This window comes from Urocitellus parryii, chromosome X, assembly GCF_045843805.1.
Source record: "Urocitellus parryii isolate mUroPar1 chromosome X, mUroPar1.hap1, whole genome shotgun sequence".
Taxonomy (NCBI): Eukaryota; Metazoa; Chordata; class Mammalia; order Rodentia; family Sciuridae; genus Urocitellus; species Urocitellus parryii.
In genome coordinates this window covers 73,561,881-73,581,319 of record NC_135547.1, presented here as the reverse complement: position 1 = coordinate 73,581,319, position 19,439 = coordinate 73,561,881, and the positions used below count along the sequence as shown (strand labels likewise).

The 19,439-nt window shown below is 47.4% G+C and overlaps 1 protein-coding gene across 2 annotated transcripts in view; it reads right to left on the bottom strand.

Moving 5' to 3' along the window:
- Window positions 1–19,439, bottom strand: part of Stard8 (StAR related lipid transfer domain containing 8) — a 77,897-nt gene that overhangs the window by 37,168 nt on the left and 21,290 nt on the right. Inside the window, exon 1 of one of the 2 annotated variants that reach the window (XM_077793549.1) lies at window positions 4,783–4,887. The exons of the other annotated variant lie outside the window; for it this stretch is intronic. The gene's annotated coding sequence lies outside the window, so the exon portion shown is untranslated. Of the gene's footprint in view, window positions 1–4,782; window positions 4,888–19,439 lie in introns of those variants that run through there. 2 annotated transcript variants of the gene reach the window in all.

Below are 19,439 nucleotides of genomic sequence, written 5' to 3'. Positions count from 1 at the left end.
TTAAATCTCCCTCATCTTTCAGCTTCAAAAAGGCAAGGAGAGCTCAGCCTCTTCAGAAGGGCAAAGACAGCTGAGCCCCTTCAATACTGCCAGCCCTGGCTCCCCACTTCAGCCTGACTCTGTCCTGAATGGAATGGATAATCAGTAATAGTGCTTGGAATGGATGAAGAAATGGTGCCTTCTGGGATGTAGACTGAGCAGCTCTGCAGATAACTTGGCTTCCCTTTTCCCACAAGTCCTCACTCTTGCTTGTGTTTTTTAATTTTTATTTTTTGTAGTTGTTGATGGACAGCATGCCTTAATTCATTTTTATTTTTATGTGATGCTGAGGATCAAACCCAGTGCCTCACATGTGTTAGGCAAGCGTTCTGCCACTGGGCTACAGCCCCAGCTCTTGTGTTTTATAGTCCACCCCTGCTACACTGGATGACAGCTCAGGGAAATGTAGTGTATGAAGCAGGCTAAAGGCTGGCAAAAAAAAAGTGGTTGTGTATGTGTTTCTATGCCTGTGGTATGGAACTTCCTTCATTCTTATCACTACCAGAGCCCAGCTATATAGGAGAGTGTAACGGACTCCAGAGCCAGACACCGTGGTACAAACCCCACCTCTAGCTCTGCGGCTCTGTGGTTTCATATCCTCATCTGTACACTATAGATGATAATCACAGTACTGATCTTACATGGCTGTGGAACAGAGCTACGGGGCTAAAAATCACTTGAAATGATGGCTGCCACATAGCAGGTTCTCATAAGTGCCAGATATGGAGACAGAGGCCTGAGAAATGGTGGAAAGAGCGTTGGATTAGAAAGAAGAGCTGGATGTTAGTCCTAGTTCTGCTTTCTGACCAGGTCCCAGGACAAGTCATTGTATCACTACAAGCATCAATTTTTTCACCTGTAAAATGGGAGGAGAGTTTAATGACAAGTGCACAAAGTGGACACAATGGATGTGAGAGTGTTCTGTAAAGGCCAGTGGCAGGGGTCAGAGTGAAGGAGCTATAGAACTAATGTTTTTAAAGGGCCAGTCTCTTTTCTTCTAGAATGTAGCAGACAGCAGCTTCACCTACTACCAGCCAGAACCTCTCTCTGAGATCTTTGGGTCCAACATGGGCCTCTTGGAGGACTCACAACAATCCCTACATCCCTCTCTGCCTGGGAATAGGATTTTATCACTCTGTTGCAGACAAGCCCACAGCCTCATTCCTCAAAGGCTGGAGCGAATGTCAGGACAGCAACAAACAGACCCTACCACTACTTTTTCCATGGAAGGTAAGGGAGCAACAGCAAATCACTGGTGGGAACTCAGCTGAGGAGTGTCAACGGGGAAAGTGGAGCCTTGAGGGGGAAATGAATTACACTGTGACCTGTCCTCCCAGCACATGACAAAAGATGCCTTCTCTCACGGGCTTCCACACTTGTGCACGCATTCCTGAAGGCCTCATGGAAGTCCACGAGCAAAACCTGCTCCTGGTGGCTTGGGGTCCCCACCCAGCCTCGTGAAAGAGGGCCATTGATCAGATGTGAACAACATGGAGTGGTCGTGGTTTATTAAGAAAATTCCTGAGGTGCTGTGGCCACGGCAGGGGGACCTGCACTAAGGAGGGGGCAGTGTGAGCAGGGGTACATCTCAGGAGGCAGAGGCTGCAGTGGCAGGGTGGAAAGGGGCCGCGCACACAGGCTCCTCACTGTTTGGACCTTGCCAAGTGGGGATGGGGGACAGAAAACGGGATCCTGGGAGGAGCACAAAGACCCCTCTCAGCCCTCAGCCCAGGGCACAAGCATGGCCGCACCCACCTGCCACCTCCAAGCAGCCTGGAAGGAGGAGCTCTGCGCTGGCACTAGGGAAGCTGAGAGCTGGCCAAGCCCCACCCAGGCCAGGGGACTTCAGGGTCACCCTGCCTCTCGGCGCTCTCCCCCCCTCAGCTGGGACACAGAGGTGCTCCATGCCTGTGCCCGGCAGCCTCAGCAGCCCACAGGCGACTCCAGGCACTGGGATTGGGCACGCAGGCAGACAACCCAGGCCCCACTCTCGCCCAGATATGCCAAGAGCTGTCATTGTCCCTACCAAACACCAGGCAAGGTGTCAGCCCGGTGGTGGAAGGCTGGACCCCAAAGCCATGCAGCAGACCCCAGCCAGAGCCTGCACGGGCTGGTGGGTTCGAGGGGGCCCGAGGTTTGCTGCTATAGGCACATGGAGCACATATGAACCCCCATTCCCTCAAGGGGGTCTGCCTGCCCCAGGCCCAACCCAACAGGTAGGTCACCATGGACAGGGCAACTGGTGACGGAGGCATGGACTCCCAGAGTAGGATGTCCACCCCAGCCACCCCATGGCTGCCCTGCAGTGGAAGGTCACAGTGTGCTGAGGACATGAGCCAAGGCAAGCCCACCCTTAACACTGCCCCCTCATCTGGCCCCGCGCCCCTCAACAGGAACACACACACACAAGCAGCTGCGGCCACACGGTCACTGTCTCTAGACCCCAACTCTTCCCTTGGCCTGATCCAGTCTCTGCCCTGGATAGGTCTTATTTCCTCACCTAGACAAGCAAAGGCAGGACCCTAGTTCCCAAGGCCTTTCTTTCCAGAACATTCTCTGCTCTGTGAGATTCTCTGTGTGTTCCTGAGCATGTGGAGCTTCTGCAGAGCAAGAGGCCAGGAGTGCAGTGAGGAGCTCTGAGGAAGGAGGGAGCTAGGAGAAAGGCCAGAAAAAACAGAGGAAGGGAGAGAAAGGAAGGGTGAGAGGAAAGCTGTGGAAGGGAGGGGTGAGGCCAAGTAGGCTCAGAGGCTGGGACCAGAGAATCACCCTCAGCGCACCCTAGACCCATGGGCACCCAGAGCCCCTGAGCAGACCTCAGGATCCTGTCCCCTTGCCTGGGAGCCTTGCACGTGTCCTTCTGGGGCTGTGGCTTCCACAACAAAACCTGGGAGGGTGAGGAAGAGATGGAGGGCAGAGAAAGGGGGCTCTTCCTCTCTACCACACGCTCCCCCATCAGCCCACATGGCCTGCCCTGCTGCTGCCACCAGACCCCGAGCCCTACACATTGGAGGGCTGCTTGGGGAGGGGTAAGGCTCTCACAGTACTGCCCAGAACTGGCCCAGCCCAACCCTGTGACAATGGGTCTTGAGGGCTTAACTCTGTGTGTTCAGGCCACTAAGCCCACCTCCAGACAACCACCCCCTGCTGTCCCTGAAGGGCAGCCCTCAGAAGCCCCAGGAGGCCATCAGAGAGGGGGTGGGATGTGTGGTGAGGTTCAAGGGTCACTTAGCCAAGGGGTTAGGCTCTGCTTGGCTTCAAAGTCCCTGTCCCCTCTCAGAGGGCTCTTCTCCAAGTATACCTCCCCCCACACACACACACCACCACCATACCCCTCCAAATACACACCCTCTCACTAAATAACGCTTCAGATCTGATTAGCATCAGCTGGGGTTCCCCATGCCCAAACATATGGTTCAGATAATGTGGTGCCCAGACCCTGTCTGGATCAGGTACTTGCAAAGATGGGGATGTGGAATGGAGTACCAAGTCACAGCAGCCTGGGTCTCTGCCTTTTTGGAACTCCCACTCCAGTGGGGAGAGGCAAGTGTAGCCTATCCTAACAGAGAATGCCTATCCCAAATGGGTGGGCAGGATCTGATGTCTCTGGATTAACAGACCCCCAGGATTGAGACTCCTGGGTCAGGGGCTAGGATCTCTAAATCTGGTTTCTAACCTGCTGCTTCTATCACAGAGATGCTTGGTGATCTGGCAGAGAATCTTGCCTTCTCTGGACCTCAGTGTGTGTGTGTGTGTGTGTGTGTGTGTGTGGTGTATAATCAGAGTCTGATCTAGGATCTCTTGAGTGCCCTTTCAGTAGTTCAGGATCTGTTACAAATCTATGGTGAGAAACCCAACCAAGTTTACTATTTCCTCCCTATCATTTGGATAGGATCAATAGAGTGTACCAGGGAAAGTAGCAGGCAGTGCCCAAAGATATAGAAAGCTGCCAACTTTTAGAAAAGCAAAGTTCCAGACACTTTGAGAGATCCCTCTGGGTTCAAAGAGGCCTTGGGATGAAGCTTTTAGGCAATGGGAGTTGACCAAAAAGGTGCTGCAAGGATAACTGGGCTGGTAGTGGTATACGCATATGAGGTACAGAATGATGTACAAAGGGGTCATTGACAGGGGGATAGGAAGTAGGGAGCTACAGTCTAGATGTTAAGAAGCAAGGATACAGAGTTTGAAAGCAATCAAACAAAACCGGGGGATTGGATAGAGGGGCAGATAGACAACAGAATGACCAGGGGAAAATAGAGGCCGAGGGTCAGACACGTAGCAGGACAGGAAGACAGGCAGAAGCATGAACAAGCAAACACCAGACACAGAAGCTAAGAAAGTCTTAGCAGAATCAGCAGTAAAGGACGTACAGTTTTCTAAACACCTACTGTGGGTTAATAGCCAAAGAGTGTAGGCAGTGGTAGAGACGAAGGGACAAAGCCAGATGGACAGTCAGGATAAGAAGATGGGACACCTCTGGAATAGAGCAAGAGCTGTCCACGATTAAGAAAGCAGGAGCGCAGGGTGGAAGGCCTGAAAAGAGGGGATTGTCAGCCAGAGGTGGAGTTTGGCAAATGGGCATAGGGCTAATAGAAGAAAACGGGACAGGGACGGAAGCCAGGGAGCCAGTGAGGACCGGCAGCTTCGAGAAGCCAGCGCCGGTAAGGCAGCTGCGGGAGGCTCTGGGCGAAGGGCAGCCCAGCCCTGACCGGACCTCCCCGCCTGGGTCTGCAGGGCTCTGTTCACCTGGATTCCAGCGCGGCAGGTCGCATTGGGTGCCCTTCACACCCCGCAGCGTCCACGTCCGGGGTTTCGGGAGCCACAAGGCCGGCCCCCAGCCCCGTGCTCCGGCCATGTGTCCGTGGGTGCCGCGCAGCGCTGCGCTGAGCCAAGAGGCTCTGGAGCCTGAGATCGAGCAAGTGTGCTAGTCCAGCACTGGCGCCTAGGGTGGTTGCACCCGGACTGAGCCTCTGGCCAGGGAAGCAGGGAGGGAGCAAGGGAGGAGCTGAGGGAATGAGGGCTGTAGTCTCCCCGCCCCCTCAGTAATGACTAGAAAGTTCCACGCCCCCACCGTGTGCGGAACTCTAGTCTAGCTACGCTAGTCTCAAGTCATCTACTCTGCCACTCTCTCTCCCCAGTGCCATTAGGCGGGAGTCCCCTCGTGGGTTGGAGTCGCTTTCTAGCCTTTTCCACCCTGACCTCCTATTTAAAAGGTGTCTCACCACTGATCCCCCCCTTCCTGCTCTCATACCCCTGTGTGAGAGAGTGGGGGATGTCCTTAGCTCCTCTACCTCCTATATGCCCCAAATGTCACCAACCAGGTGACATGGAAGAAGACTTTGCACTAGATTGGAGAGAGGAATGATGATTCCCAACATCTTGCCAGACTGACACTCCTCAGCCTCCCACACCATCTCTCTCTCTCTCTCTCTCTCTCTCTCTCTCTCTCTCTCTCTCTCTCTCTCTCTCTCTCTCTCATACACACACGCACATGCCCAAATGCCCCATTTTCCTGCTGGCTGGCAAGAGCAGTGCAACCAGCTATGTTCCAACAAGAGCACCTTAAAATCCTGCAAGTACCAAGACTGATCAGGAGTGGACGCTGTCTTTTATAGACTCTGTTATATTACAAATGGGAAACCTCAGGCTTAAAAATACAAATGGCTTGGCCAGCATCTATACAGGGACAGTTATCTCTACGTGGCAGGACTGCTGTGAGGATTTGAAGGGCTGAGTTCACAGGGTGCCTGGCACAGAATACAGGCACCATAAATAACAATTAACTTTTACTCTTGAAGAGCTCAGTAGTGGGGACCTATCCCCACTGATACACAAACACACACACCTGGAACTTGGACTCTAAGGTACATAACCCCCCACCCATAGCAAGCAAACTTGTATCACCTGATTTGGAGGTGGTGGGAGAGCCTGACTGAATTCATTTATAAAGCTGAAAGTCACCAGCTTGTAGATCCAGTCATTTCCATTTCATTTCTCTCCAAGGCCAGTATGGGGCCCAAGATTTTCATACTGGCTCTGCAAGAACTGTGGCATAACATGGGCCATGACTCTTCTCTGAGCTTTGTTTGTATTTCTTGTTTGTACCCCTTATCATTTACAAAGCATGTTCAACATTGCCATTGTGTCATGGGTCACAGCCCTTCCCCTCTATCCTCCCCACACTGGGTGCCTCTATTCTGAGGGAAGCAGCCTTATGTTTGAGCAGTAGTCTAGGAAAAAGGAGAGTGTTCAGTTGATGTGTGCTTATTGGCATGCAATTTGAACCCACTTTTCATAGATTTAGTATCCAAAGTGGAAGAGAATTAGAAGTTACCACGTCATTCTTCATGCCATCACCCCATTCCCCCAGGTTAGTGCTGGCAATCAATAGGCATTGACAAAATAGTTATCAACGGAATGAATGTACTGTTCTTGTGGGGGCCAGGACATCCCAGAGGCACACACTGAGTTCATTTCAGAATCAAGGCAGAATTCCGACTGCTCCTCCTTTCATTAGGCCACTCTATTTCATGGAATTATTTTTTGTTTTCATCAAAAATCAGTGAAATCAGGAATGTGGGGAACTCATTCTTCTCTCCCAGCACCTACTGGCCTCTCAGCAATCACCATACTGGACTAGGTCAGCCAGAGCAAATGACCACCAGGATGCACCCTCTGAGCCCAGCTTGGCGCCACTAAGCCTTTGATTTCTGAGTTTCCAGAAGTCTCTTCACTGTCGTTGCCACAGGGGCAAGTTCCAGCCTGAGGAAAAGGAGGCCCCAGCCAGCTTCCTCCCAGCATAGGAGTTTCCCTTCTGCTCTCTGGTTGGCTGTGAGCGTGGGGACACAGCAGCCTAGAAGGAAGGGCGGCAGTAGCCATTTGCTACCCTGCTAAGGCATCTCTGTCTCTGACCAATCCCTCCCCTATTTCCTGAGTTCTAATGCTTCAGCCCTACCCTTAAAAATGATACAAGAGGGCTCCAAAAATTAACTTGAATCACAGAACCTCCGAGCTGGAAAGGACTGTAGAGGTCATTCACTCCCACAGCCTCCCCACTGCAGGAATGGCCACTGTTGGCAGAGGGGGGCATCTTACCTAACCTCACACAGCTTCAACTTCCTTCTCCATAAAATGGTCAGGATGAAACCTAACTGACAAAGTTACTGTGGGGGCGGGGAGAGGCAAGAATGGATTTAATAACAGCTAAAATATATTGAGCACTAACTATGTGCCCGTCATTGCTCTAAGTGGTTTTTTTTTGAGAATTATTTAATATCAACCACAACCCTCTAAGTAGTTGTATTTTTATTATTATTATCATCATCATAACCATCATTGTCTTCATCACCCTCCTTTTACAGAAAGACAAATTGAGGGATGACAAAAGTAATGTAACTCGCTAAGTTCATTCAGCTAGTAAGCAGCAAGGACAGAAGTTAAAACCTGAATGTCCATTATCTCCCACACAATGGTAAGGATCTTCTTTACTCTAAAGAATGATTGGTAGGTCATGAGGGTTCCTGAGCTCAAACTTTTTGCATTGGTGTCATTTTTGTATTCAAATACCCTCAGGGACTGAGGGAGAAGATTGTGAAGCCTTTGGGGGTGGGGGCTGAAGATGTAACCTGAAGCTTTAGCTCCACACAGGGAATGTCTTTGAAGTTCCTGCTCTTATCTTAAATATCTACTTGCATTTTCCAGTTTATATTATACACACACACATACACACACACAAATATATATATATATATATTATATATATATATTTCTTATACAAATTGGTGTTTTCCTTCCTCTAATTTCTACATATGATTTAATCTTTGTGACAAGTTTGGGTGTGATTTTCTCAAAGTCACACAGTTTGGACTGTCAGCTTGGGCTAGTAACCTTCATATATACCGCCTCTGAGGCCACGTGGGAGCTCCTCTTACCTTCCTGCCTTCACCCCCCTTCCCACTAGATCTATTGATTTGTTTATTGGCAGCACTGGGCCTTATTCCAATTAGGTTGTCAGCTCCTGAGGGCAGACATTAGTGCCTCTTCCCACACCTCATCAATCCTTGGATCTGAGCCCAGAGCTGGGCAACACACAGGGCTGTTCCTCCATTCATGTTTGGTGACTATATCCTGGCTGGTGACAGTCTCTTGGTCCTAGTATCTGTTTGCTGATGGATACAGCATTTCACACAGGAGTTCTCTGCCACCACACCCCCCAACACCTACCCCTATTGCAAGAGTCCAGCTTCAAAGGTGGCTTCTCACAACTGAAGGGACAAGATCATGCTTTTTTTTTTCAGTACTGAGGATCAAACCAAGGGCTTTAGGCATGCTAGGCAAGTGCTCTACCATTGTACTACGTAACCAGCACAAGTCCATACTTCTACAGTGGCATCCAAATGACTGCCCAAGCTCACCCAGCAACTCAGCTGGCATTCCAAAAATACACCAAGCTTCATTAACCCTCCAAATGTGTTACATGTGCTCTTCTCTTTCCCAGAAATTCACATCCTTATTTCCTTTACTTACATCACAATCATATGGTGCTTTCAATGTGCCTGACCACCACTCTAAGCTCTTTGCACATTTCAACTCACAAATTTCTTTTAGAAAATCTGTACAAACTATTATTATCCCATTTTATAGTTGAGAAAACTGAGGCACAAAAAGGTTGAAGTATTTTCCCTATCTCCTGTACCTGAAAGAGTCTTATATATCCTTTGAGTAGTTCCTATGAATAGCAAAAGTCATTCCCTTTCTGGATGTGTCCACAGCTCAGCTACACCAGCAGTCATTCTATATTGAGCTTAGTTATTTATATATCTTCCTGCTCAATAAGAATTTGAAATCTCTGAGAACAGGGACCATATTTTATTATTTATGGCCTATTCATTGCTCAGGAAGGGGTATGACACAGAGTCTATCCTTAGAGAATATTGATAAAAGGTTTGAATAAATGGTGAGTGAGTGAGTGAGTAAGGGAGGGAGGGAGGGAGAAGCCCTGAAGCAGACTTGACCAAACCAAATAATGGCTGAGAGATTGGGGGGTTTCTTTCCCCCATATCATTGCAGTGGAGGTACATAAAAATGAATTGATGGGGCTGGGGATGTGGCTCAAGCGGTAGCGCGCTGGCCTGGCATGCGTGCGGCCCGGGTTCCATCCTCAGCACCACATACAAACAAAGATGTTGTGTCCGCCGAGAACTAAAAAATAAATATTAAAAATTCTTTCTCTCTCTCTCCCTCTCCTCTCTCACTCTCTCTTTAAAAAAAAAAATGAATTGATGACCAAACATGAGATACGATTGCAGGTGAGGCAACACCCCCTCCCATCCAGCCATTCATGTGGCTGGACCAAACCTGGCACCCTAAAAGAAAGCCATTCTGGCCAGTGAGGCATCTAGTGAGCCATGGAAGGCAATAGCTCTGCAGGCTGCTCTGGAAAACTGAGCTTGCTGGCTTCTCTGTTTCCCCATCAAAGGCCCCATGACTGCTTCTACATTCAGACAGAGTTCATATGGAAAAGATGGAAGGACTTAGATGTCACCCCAGAGAATTGAAGTTTGTTGCTTTTGGTCTCAAACATTATACTTCAGTGAGTTTTCTCTGTCCTTCCCTTGCTGGCCAAATGAACTTTGTGGAAAAGGAAAGGGGAATTTGGGCATAATTCTGGTTTCAAACCCTGGCTCTGCCATTCAGTAGTTGTGTAACGTTTGGCAAGTCACTGAGCCTCAATTTATTCACCTAAAAAGAAATAGAAAGTTTTGCCAGGCCTGGTGGCACACACCTGTAATCCCAGTTCCTCAGGAGGCTGAGGCAGGAAGATAGAAGTTGGAGGCCAGCTTCAGCAACTTAGCAAAACCTGGTCTTAAAACAGAATTTTAAAGAGGGCTGTGGGTGTAGTTCAGTGGTAGAGTGCTTGTCTAGCCTGTGAGAGGCCCTGGATGAGAAAAAATGGGGACAAGTTATTGAGCCTAAGTTGTTCAATAAGATGTGTTTGTCAATTGCAAACTCATCCTTTAAGTCTTCACCTCACCTCATTGTTTCTTCCTGCCCCTGTGCAGGCTGCTCAGTTCTAATGACCACTTATCTTTCTGCCTTTATCTGGGAAATAGTTACAGTGCCCACATACACCTGTCCCCTATCCCCATTCCTTGGCCTTAGGACACAAACCTTCACCTATGTCAGAACTTGCAGAAGTTCCTCCTCCTCTTCGCATTGCCTGGCAGGGTGTAGCACCAACATACCCTGTAGCAACATATACCCTGTGGTCTAGTTCAGGGTTTCAGGCTCTATCCACTTAAGCAACCAGCATGGTCATGATCAAAGGCTGCTTTTGTGTCCCTGGAGCAGTTTGCATCTTGAGGATCAGAACTCTGCCTCCTGCTAGGTGCAGTGGTGCACGTCTGTAATCCCAGTGACTCAAGGAGACTGAGGCAGAAAGATCACGAGTTCAAAACCAGAATCAGCAAAAGTGAGGCACTGAGCAACTCATTGAGACATTGTCTTTAAATGAAATACAAAAAAATAAATGGCTGGGGATGTGGCTCAGTGGTTGAGATTGAGAGCCCCTGAGTTCAATCCGAGGTACCAAAAAAAATAAAATCTCTTCCTCCTGCATCCCCCTCTTCTTGTGACAAACTAGGAAGGCCTTGTTTGCATCCATCCCTTAGTATGTCCCCCTGGACTTTCAGGCCAACGCATGAGAGGGCGCTGGGTCCACATAAGGCCAGGCTGGAAATGGTGGGCCCTCGTTAAACCTCTGCTCCATCCCTCATCATATAGCTGGAGCTCCTAAGTTCTGTCTGGAAGGAAAAGCAGCTCCAGGCTCTGGCCCAGGCTTTGCCCTGCAGATCCAGTCTTCCAGGACTGTCATAAGACCTGAGTAGCTCAAGAGTTTCGGTCAGAAGAAGAGATGACCGAGAAGCTCCAAAGTTCTCTGGGGGCATTTCTCCCATAACTTCTCCTCAGTGTGGTGTCCCCAGGCAACCTATGTTGAGGTCCTGGAAAAAAAAAGTTGGCAACTCATTGGTTCTTAGCCAATCAGTGTTGGCAATGGCCCACTCTCCACAGATAGGGGTGCACACACACTTTAGCTGTGAATAGGGCAGAGTGCCAGGTCCTCCCCACAGACTTCCCCTCCAACAATGAGTTGGAAGTCAGGCTGCAGTCCGGAACCAGAGAAGAGGGAACCTGCAAAAATGCCAACTCAGGCCAAGAGCCCGATCGGAAGGCCTGGATGGTGGAATTTAGCTGTGGGTCAGCTGCATCCCACAGACTGGAGAGCTAATGGGAACCCCAACCCCTGTGCAGTGAGATACCCCAAATGGGTAGAGAATTGTCTTGATGTCTGCGGTGGGCCAAGCACGATATGAGTCTCTGAAATAGACTGAAATTAAGGGCCTGTAAAATTGAGAGAAACTTCCTTGTACTGCACATAAAGCCTGAGGGGCTGCCCCCTCTCTGCTGGCCTGGAAGATGCCAAGCAAGCTGAGATTACCCCCTCCCCAGGCCTGTCCAACAGAGTAATTAAATCTGCATATATATTTTTTCTCTGCCTTTTGTCTCAGTTGATGCTTTTACTTCTTTAAAAGCTTTGTTTACCCTCAGAGATTGCAAAGATGGAATTTTTGAAAGAAAGTGTTTCTTTTATGTTCTTTCAAAGGTAGCTTTGAAGAAAACCTATTTTCCTATCAGTTTGCCTCTGAATATTTTCAGAGTGGCGGGAAATCAGAGGGGCGGGCAGTGTAGCCTAGCCTCTTCCTCAGACCAGAATCAGTGCCACCTGGTAACATGTCCAGACACCTCCCTTCACTCTTGCTTACCCTCTTTTCCTAGCATTTGTCTGACCCAAGTCAGGGATGTCTGTTCCGTGTTCTAGTTTAACCAAGAAGCTGTTCTCTTTGACCAATGTACCTGGCGGTGCTTATGCTGTCTTTGGCTTGCTGTGCAACTTTGAGCATATTACTTGCCCTCTTGGAGTTGTGACAGCATCATCTAAACATATACAAGTTTAGTTGGACTAGATCAGTAGTGCAGGAAGAGCCTCAAGTTCTGCTGTAGGCTGTTGCAGGAAGAACAGGGCAAAACTGAGTCAGGAGACTCCAGGCCCCCACCTTGCTTCAATTAGCCATGCTGTTGGTGTATTTGATATAGTGGGGTTTCACATAGGATTCACTTTGTGGGGGCAGGGAGAGTCTGCATCTAAGAAAGTTGTAAGTCAATAGACTAGATGTGTTCTTGCACCTGGGCCTCAGTTACCTTACAGGGTATAACACAAGCGAAATTGTGGCAACCAGCACAGAACAATGGTAATAATAATAATAATAGTGACCATTTTTGAGCACTAACTATGCGTTAGGCACTGTTCAAAGGCTACATGGGGATCAACTTAATTGATTCTTCCAAATCTTCTCAGAAGTCACTATTATCATTTTCATTTTTCAAATAAAGAGAATGAACAGAGAAGTTTGGCAACTTGTCCAAGATCACACAGCAAATGAAGGGTACTACTGGAATTTGAATAAAGGCAGTTTGGCTCCAGGACCCTCATTCTTAACATGTATTGCTTCTCCATATATATTTGGTTATTTTTCTGGTTGTTGTTCTCTTTGGCAAATTGTTTCCCACCGTCTTTAAAACGGGTCAACCTCATCTTGCAATGTGACTTTGACTTAGATTGTGGCTGTAGAGTGGGCAACTTAGGACCTATTCTGGCAGCCAAACCAGGCTGTCTAGTCCCCTCATGTTGGTGTGCCATATCTGCCAACAGTTTAGGACCACTTCTCCAAAGACTGAGCAGTGGAAAAGTTCTGAGTTTGCTATAAAAATAAGGACTGGCTCATGTGCTTAGAGCCTAGAAAAAATCAGGCAGGAGATCTGGTGGGAACTTTAGAAGGTGGTGGGATGCCACACATGGTATAGGACTCTGCTGATTTGTTCCGTTTCAGGTCTTACTGACCCTGTCACTCTAAATCGCCTCCATATTCCTGGCTCAGCCTTCTTCTTCCCTTTGGACTCCTTTTCTGGCCCCCTCAATCCTTCTCTTCCTCTCTCCTCCCTCTCCTTGCTCAGCAAGACTCATAATAACTTGCTAAACCACAACCCTCCCATTTCTTCTATTTCCACTTTCCAGGGGAATTTTGCAGCTGGTCTCCACTGTTTCTCTTGATTGAGCCCCCCCCCCTTCTCTCTGGCCACGCCCATTTCTTCCCTGGCCCCACCCACCTTCTTTAGGCTAGTTTCCTCAACTTTAACTCCCTCAGCCCACAGGTAAATTGCAGAGGCTTATCCTTTCCCCCCTTTACTTGGTTATCAGGGCCACTATCTCCCTGGGCAAGTGTCTTCACTTATCTGGGTCTCAGTTTCCCCATCTGAAGGAGGCTGGACTAAATGACATCTGAGAAGCTTTCCATATCTAACTTCCAATAGTTTTCTAACTGGTCCATTTAGAAAATTGAATCTTCTTGGCCACATCTTTCTATTACCTTTACACACACACACCACACACACACACACACACACACACGTTCTTTTGGGGTAAGGAACTTCAAAAACATTAATTGAGGCCAGAATCTGAGGAACTGGTTGTCTAGTGAGGCACAGAGTGGAAATAAGATTTACAGAATTTTCAAAATAACAAAAGTTCATGGGGACAAGGAGGCTTGGCCAGTGACCACTTGGTGGAGGAACAGAATTCTGCAAGCTAAGTAACTTCAGAAAAATGGTCCTCTCAGCCAGGTTTGGCTTCATACAAAGGCCAAGTAGCTGTGTGGCATGAACCCTGCAGGGGCAGAGCACAAGTTCCATTGCCCCCCAGCATCATCACCTGTCCATTCTGGACAAGTCAGGGAAACTAAGAGCAATGGGGACAGAGCCCCTGATGCGCCAAGGTTTCTGTTTCAAAGGTGCTTAGTCTCAAGTTGCAGAGACAAGTATGGAGATAAATAGGCCCCCTTGCAGGCTCCTAGATGCTTTCATCTCATTTTTCCTTTGCAACAGCCTGTGAGATAGTGAGAGAGGAACTGTTATCCCATTTACAGATCAAAGAGGACACAGAATTCACTCCAGCTGATCTGATCTCTCAGAGGCTCAACCCCAAGTGTTTAGACCCCAGGGCCAGTTCCCTGTGCAAAACATATCTGCATTTTCAGGAGCTTTGACAATACAAGATTTTTGGAAAGCTACAAAAGCAAACCAAACCAAAAACCCTCTTAACAGTGGTAACTCTGGAAAGGAGGAGTCAGGGGTTATGGGACTTTAGATCTTCATTTTATATGCAGATACATTGAGATTTTTACTCCGAGTGTGTATTTTTATTTTTATTTCATATGTGAAAGGAAATAGCTTGAACACAAGGCAGAACATGATCTTATAACATGTCTGCTATAAGACAGACACTCAGTATTCTGGGGATTCAAAAGAGGGAGGGGTCAATATTTGAGCTGGGCTTCAAAAAATGGCCAAAGTCTAAACAGATTGAGATGGGGTGCGGGGAATTCGAGAATTCCAGAGACTGCATAAGTCAGCCATTTCCACTCAGCAGCTGTGGTTGACTTCTGGGACAACAGGCCTGCCTAGAAGGAATTCTTCCTGAACAATCAGGTACACATAGTGGGTAAGATTTCCTGTTTTCTTTCCTTTCCTCATTTTACATTGTGAGATACCTGGGCCAGAGTCCAGAGCTTGGGAAACACCTGCTTTCATCCACATGGCTCTCACCTGGACTGTGATCTTGGTTTGCCTAGGACATGTCCGGCTGAGCCAGTTCAGCCAGGCGTAGGCAGAAGGAACCATAGGGAGCAGCAGACATCCAAACAGAAAGGGTCCCCAGCCTAGCACCCTCTCCCCAAACTGCTTTTCACCAGAGGTCAAGATTGGGTGTCAAACTATCAGATTAAACACATTTTTGGAAAATTACATTTTTCACAGTTTTTGGAAAATCAAGACCAAACCCCTTTCCAATTAACGCTAGTAGAAACACAGAATGTAGGAGCTTGAAGGACCTTAAAGGTTACCCAGTTCAGTCCCTTCCTTTTAATGGTGGGGAAATTGGGGCCAAGACAGAGGGACTTACCCAAGGTCACAGAACCTATTAGAGGCCACGTCAACACATCCTGCCTGGCTATACTTAAGTCCCAGTGATGAATGACCCTTGCTGTGAACTGGGCCTTTTAAGAGGCGCTCATTGGCAGACATAAGAAAGACAGCACATCTGGTCTTTGGAGACCTGAGGTGTATGAGGCACATTTGATCTTTCTATCACTCCCCACTAAAGTTCCCCTCTGGCCTGCATGCTGCCTCCTGGAGTGGGGTGAGGCTCTGGAGTCAGCATTCAACATCTGCCCTCCCCATCCTAGAGGCCTGGGGCTCATTCCTGAGGCCTCAGCTCCTGCTTTTTAAATCTTAAATCAGACTTCTGGACTGGAGAAAATGCCTCCTCCTTCCCCAATCCTACTTCCTGGGCTACTTGTCATGTTAATTTTATCATCATTTAATAACTAGAGTTTTTGTGGAGTCTGTGAGATTATAGAGCATTCCCACCCCCTTCATCGAAGTTAGGTCCCAAACCCAGGAGTTCAGTATATGGACTCCATTTTATTTTATTTATTTAGTTTTGGTACTGGGGATTCAACCCAGGGGTACTTTATTACTGAGTCACATCCCACTCCCTTTCTTTTCTTTCTTTTTTTTTTTTTTTTTTGAGACAGGGTTTCACTAAGTTACTCAGGGCCTTGCTAAGTTGCTGAGGCTGGCCTTGAACTTGTGAACCTCCTGCCTCAGCCTCCCGAGTCACTGGTATTACAGTTGTGTGCCACCATACTCAGCTGGACCCCCCTTTAAAAATTGAGAGAACTAAGGTTTAAAGAGATGATCACACGGTTAATAAGTAACGGAGTTAGAATTCAGACCCAGAGGGCCGGGGATGTGGCTCAGTGGTAGAGCGCTCACCTAGCGGGTGCAAGGCCCTGGGTTTGATTCTCAGCACCACATAAAAATAAATAAATAAATAAATAAATAAACAAAGGTATTGTGTATAATTAAAAGAAATAATTTTTTTTTAAAAAAGAATTCAGACCAAGAGAAGGGTGGATTCTCCAAACACTGAGTTATTTCCTGTACACTAAGATTTGCCTTTTTGCTTGTTTCTTGGCAATGATGAATAGATGGATGGATGGACAGAGGGATGGATGGAAGAAAGAATTCCCAAGTGTTCTCTGTGGCTGGCTCTATATTAGAGGTTACAGAGAGAGAGGAAACAAGTTGCTATCCTCAAGAAGGCCACCATTTCAATCAGTGCTTCTTGCACCAAAGCACACCCAAATGACTGAACACAATGAATTCCATCTCCACTCAGCCCCTAGAAGCTGGAGGAGAATCCCCTGAAGCCAGAAACAAGTAGGAAACTTTCATCTTACAGGTTCTTGGGAACTTAACATGCTATTCCACAATAGGTCTATACTTCTTTTAGTATAAAATGTTAGTTTGTCCCCAGATCTTCTAACTAAAATAAGCTGTGGTAAGCAGATGCTCTTGGAAGCAACATACAGGAAGAGGTTCTACTTATCTCTGGCCCCAGGGGAGACAGTGGTATGGTTTTGTGTGGTGAACTTCTTATTATTCTGTGAAACTAAGATTTGGGTAAATAAGGCTAAGTGTTCAGAAATGCCACACATGTGACATAAGTACATGTGTGTGTATAGGATATCCAGAGATGGAAAGAGTTGATTTCTTTACAGGTACATGTGTTTCTCTGGCACCCAAGGACAAGTCACACTTCTAACCTGGCAACTAGCTGTGAACTAGGCATGTTCCTCAACCAGAAACCAGAACCGAAAAGGATCCCAGAGATCCTGGGAAGCTTCCTTCCAAAACACTTTTTTTTTTCCCCATTGGTCCTTCTAGCAACAGGGTAGGGAAAAAAGATGGCACCCATTTTCCAGTGATAGAGAGCTGAGAGGGCAGAAAGCCAGGCAAATGCACAGCAGTATTATTAGGGGTGATGAAGTAGTTATCCTGGGAGATACCTGGGCACTGACAAAGCACTTCCCTGCTTTTGTTGGGGTTCTGAAAACAAGGAGCCAGCACTTTATAAAGCCCAAATGCTGTTCTCCTATTTGCACATTCTCTAATTATGTCTATTTTTATTTTTTGTTTTAAAGGAGGGCTCTGAGTACCAGTCTGCTTTGGTGATCCTCAGAGAAACAAGAAAGGGGGCTTGGATTCTCTCTTGGGCCATAGGTTAAAGAAGCAGGACATCTCTGGGGAGCCAGATATGGTGATAACAGCAGTGAGATCAAAGTATGACAGTTTCAAGTGGCGGATAGGGTGGGGGAAGGGCTGGAGATTCTGAAATGATTGACCCTCCCCTCCTTAAGAATCTCCTTTTGGCCTTTTTCTCTTTCCAAACCTTGAAGGGCTTTGTGTTTTGTTTTTAATAAAGGAGGCTGTTCCCTTCCCCTGTGGAATGTATTCCCTGAAATATCCTGCTCCAGGGACAAATGGACACAGGATTGGAAGCCTCTGTTCTCAGGAGCTCTACTTCCTATGTTTTCATTTTTCTTCTCAAAACGCAAACCAAACCAACTCTTCCTGTTTCTGGGTTTGGGATGTGGAAGGTCACACAGCAGGAACCCTCTAGCAAACAGGGCAGAAGGGGCCACTGAAAACTACCCCTTGGCTGCCCTGCCGTGGGGGAGGGCTGTTTGAGTGAAATTCTGTCCTATGGAAAGAAAAGGAGGACAAGGAATGACACTCAGGTTATGGTGAGGGATTAGCTAGGCTTATGATACCAGTTTGTTCTCCTCTGCTTTGGCCCTATCCCCAGGAAGACCAATCCCTGGGCACCATGGAGCCTTCAGAGCTCAGTGACTAGTCTTCAGCCATTGGTTCCTGTTCATTGAGAATAAGGTTAAGGAAGTCATCAGGACTGTCATTCATATATATATCTCCAAGGGTCACTTAACCACTGAGCCACATCCCCAGCCCTTTTTATTTTGTATTTAGAGACAGGGTCTTGCTAAGTTGCTTAGGGCCTCGCTAAGTTGCTGAGGCTGGCTTTGAACTTATGATCCCCCTGCCCCAGCCTCCTAGCTGGGTATGGTGTGTGCCACCATACCCAGCTAGGACTGTGAGAAATTATTTTTAAGAGCTAGAGTTTTCATTTCGAGGAGGGACAGATTCTGGGCAGGAAATTGAAAATGAGTGGAACCTGAGTTCCAGTCTCCATTTTGTTATCCTCTAGCTATATGCTGTGGTGCACATCATTTACTTTCTTTGGGTTTCCCCCCAGCTGCAATGAGAGCATTGGTCCATATAATCTCTAAGGTCCCTTCCACCCCAGGAATTGGGGAATTCTAAATGCCAGCTGTCATAAGGAAGAAGGAGCACACTCCTCTCCTAAGACTCTAATGAGTTAAAAACGGGATCACTGGGTAGAATTTGTTGTAAGGCGAGGTCTCTCAACATAAAGTAGAACTTTCAACTGAGTGTAGAACAGAAAAGGCTTCACTCTACCTAGAAAGTTTGGTCAGAACCTGAGTGGGCACAGAGCAGGAATGGTATAAAAGTCAACCAGGAGCTGGGCATGAGTTGCACAAACCTGTAATCCTACTAACTCAAGTTCTGAGGATTACAAGTTCAAGGCCAGCAGGAGGATTACAAGTTCGAGGCCAGCTTCAGCAACTTTAGTGAAGCCCTGTTTCAAAATAAGAACTAAAAAGGGTTGGGGTATAGCTCACTGGTAAATTTCCTGTGGCTTCAATTCCTAGTACATAAATAAATAAATAAACAAAGCCAGTTAGCAATTGAACACTAAACTCAAGCTATGATCTCCGCCAACCTTCACTTCCATGTGGTAGGCTCCAGTCTCCACATGAAATCTCCATGGGACCTCCAAAAGGTAAAATGGATTTGGTTGAATGAAGTAGACATGAGATATCCCTCAACTTTGAACTCTTATTCCCCAGAATTTCTGGGGACCCAAGGGGTCCTTAGTATTTGGTTTGAAAAGCATTCATTAATATGGTACTTAATTGCCCTTCCAGCATAGAGATGGAGGGCAACCTCAAAGTTTTAAATGTTGGGTTGAAAATGTGCTTTACATGGATCTGCACCACTGGTTAGCACTATTGGGCCCTCAAGGCCCTGTCTTAAGACATTATATCCTCTGGAGCCAGTGGAGCTCTGTGTTGATCTATAATAACTAGTTCAGAGCTGAAATCATAGGGAAGAAAATCTTCGGAGAAGAATTCACCAGTCTGATTACCAGAAGTTCTTTTGCTATGCCATCAAAAATAAAAGATAGTCCTTAGCAGATTGATTGTTTATGTGAGGCCCTGTGCTTATTTCTGGGAAAACAGGGATTAGTCAGATGTAGCCATTGTACAATAAGAGCTCATGGTCTA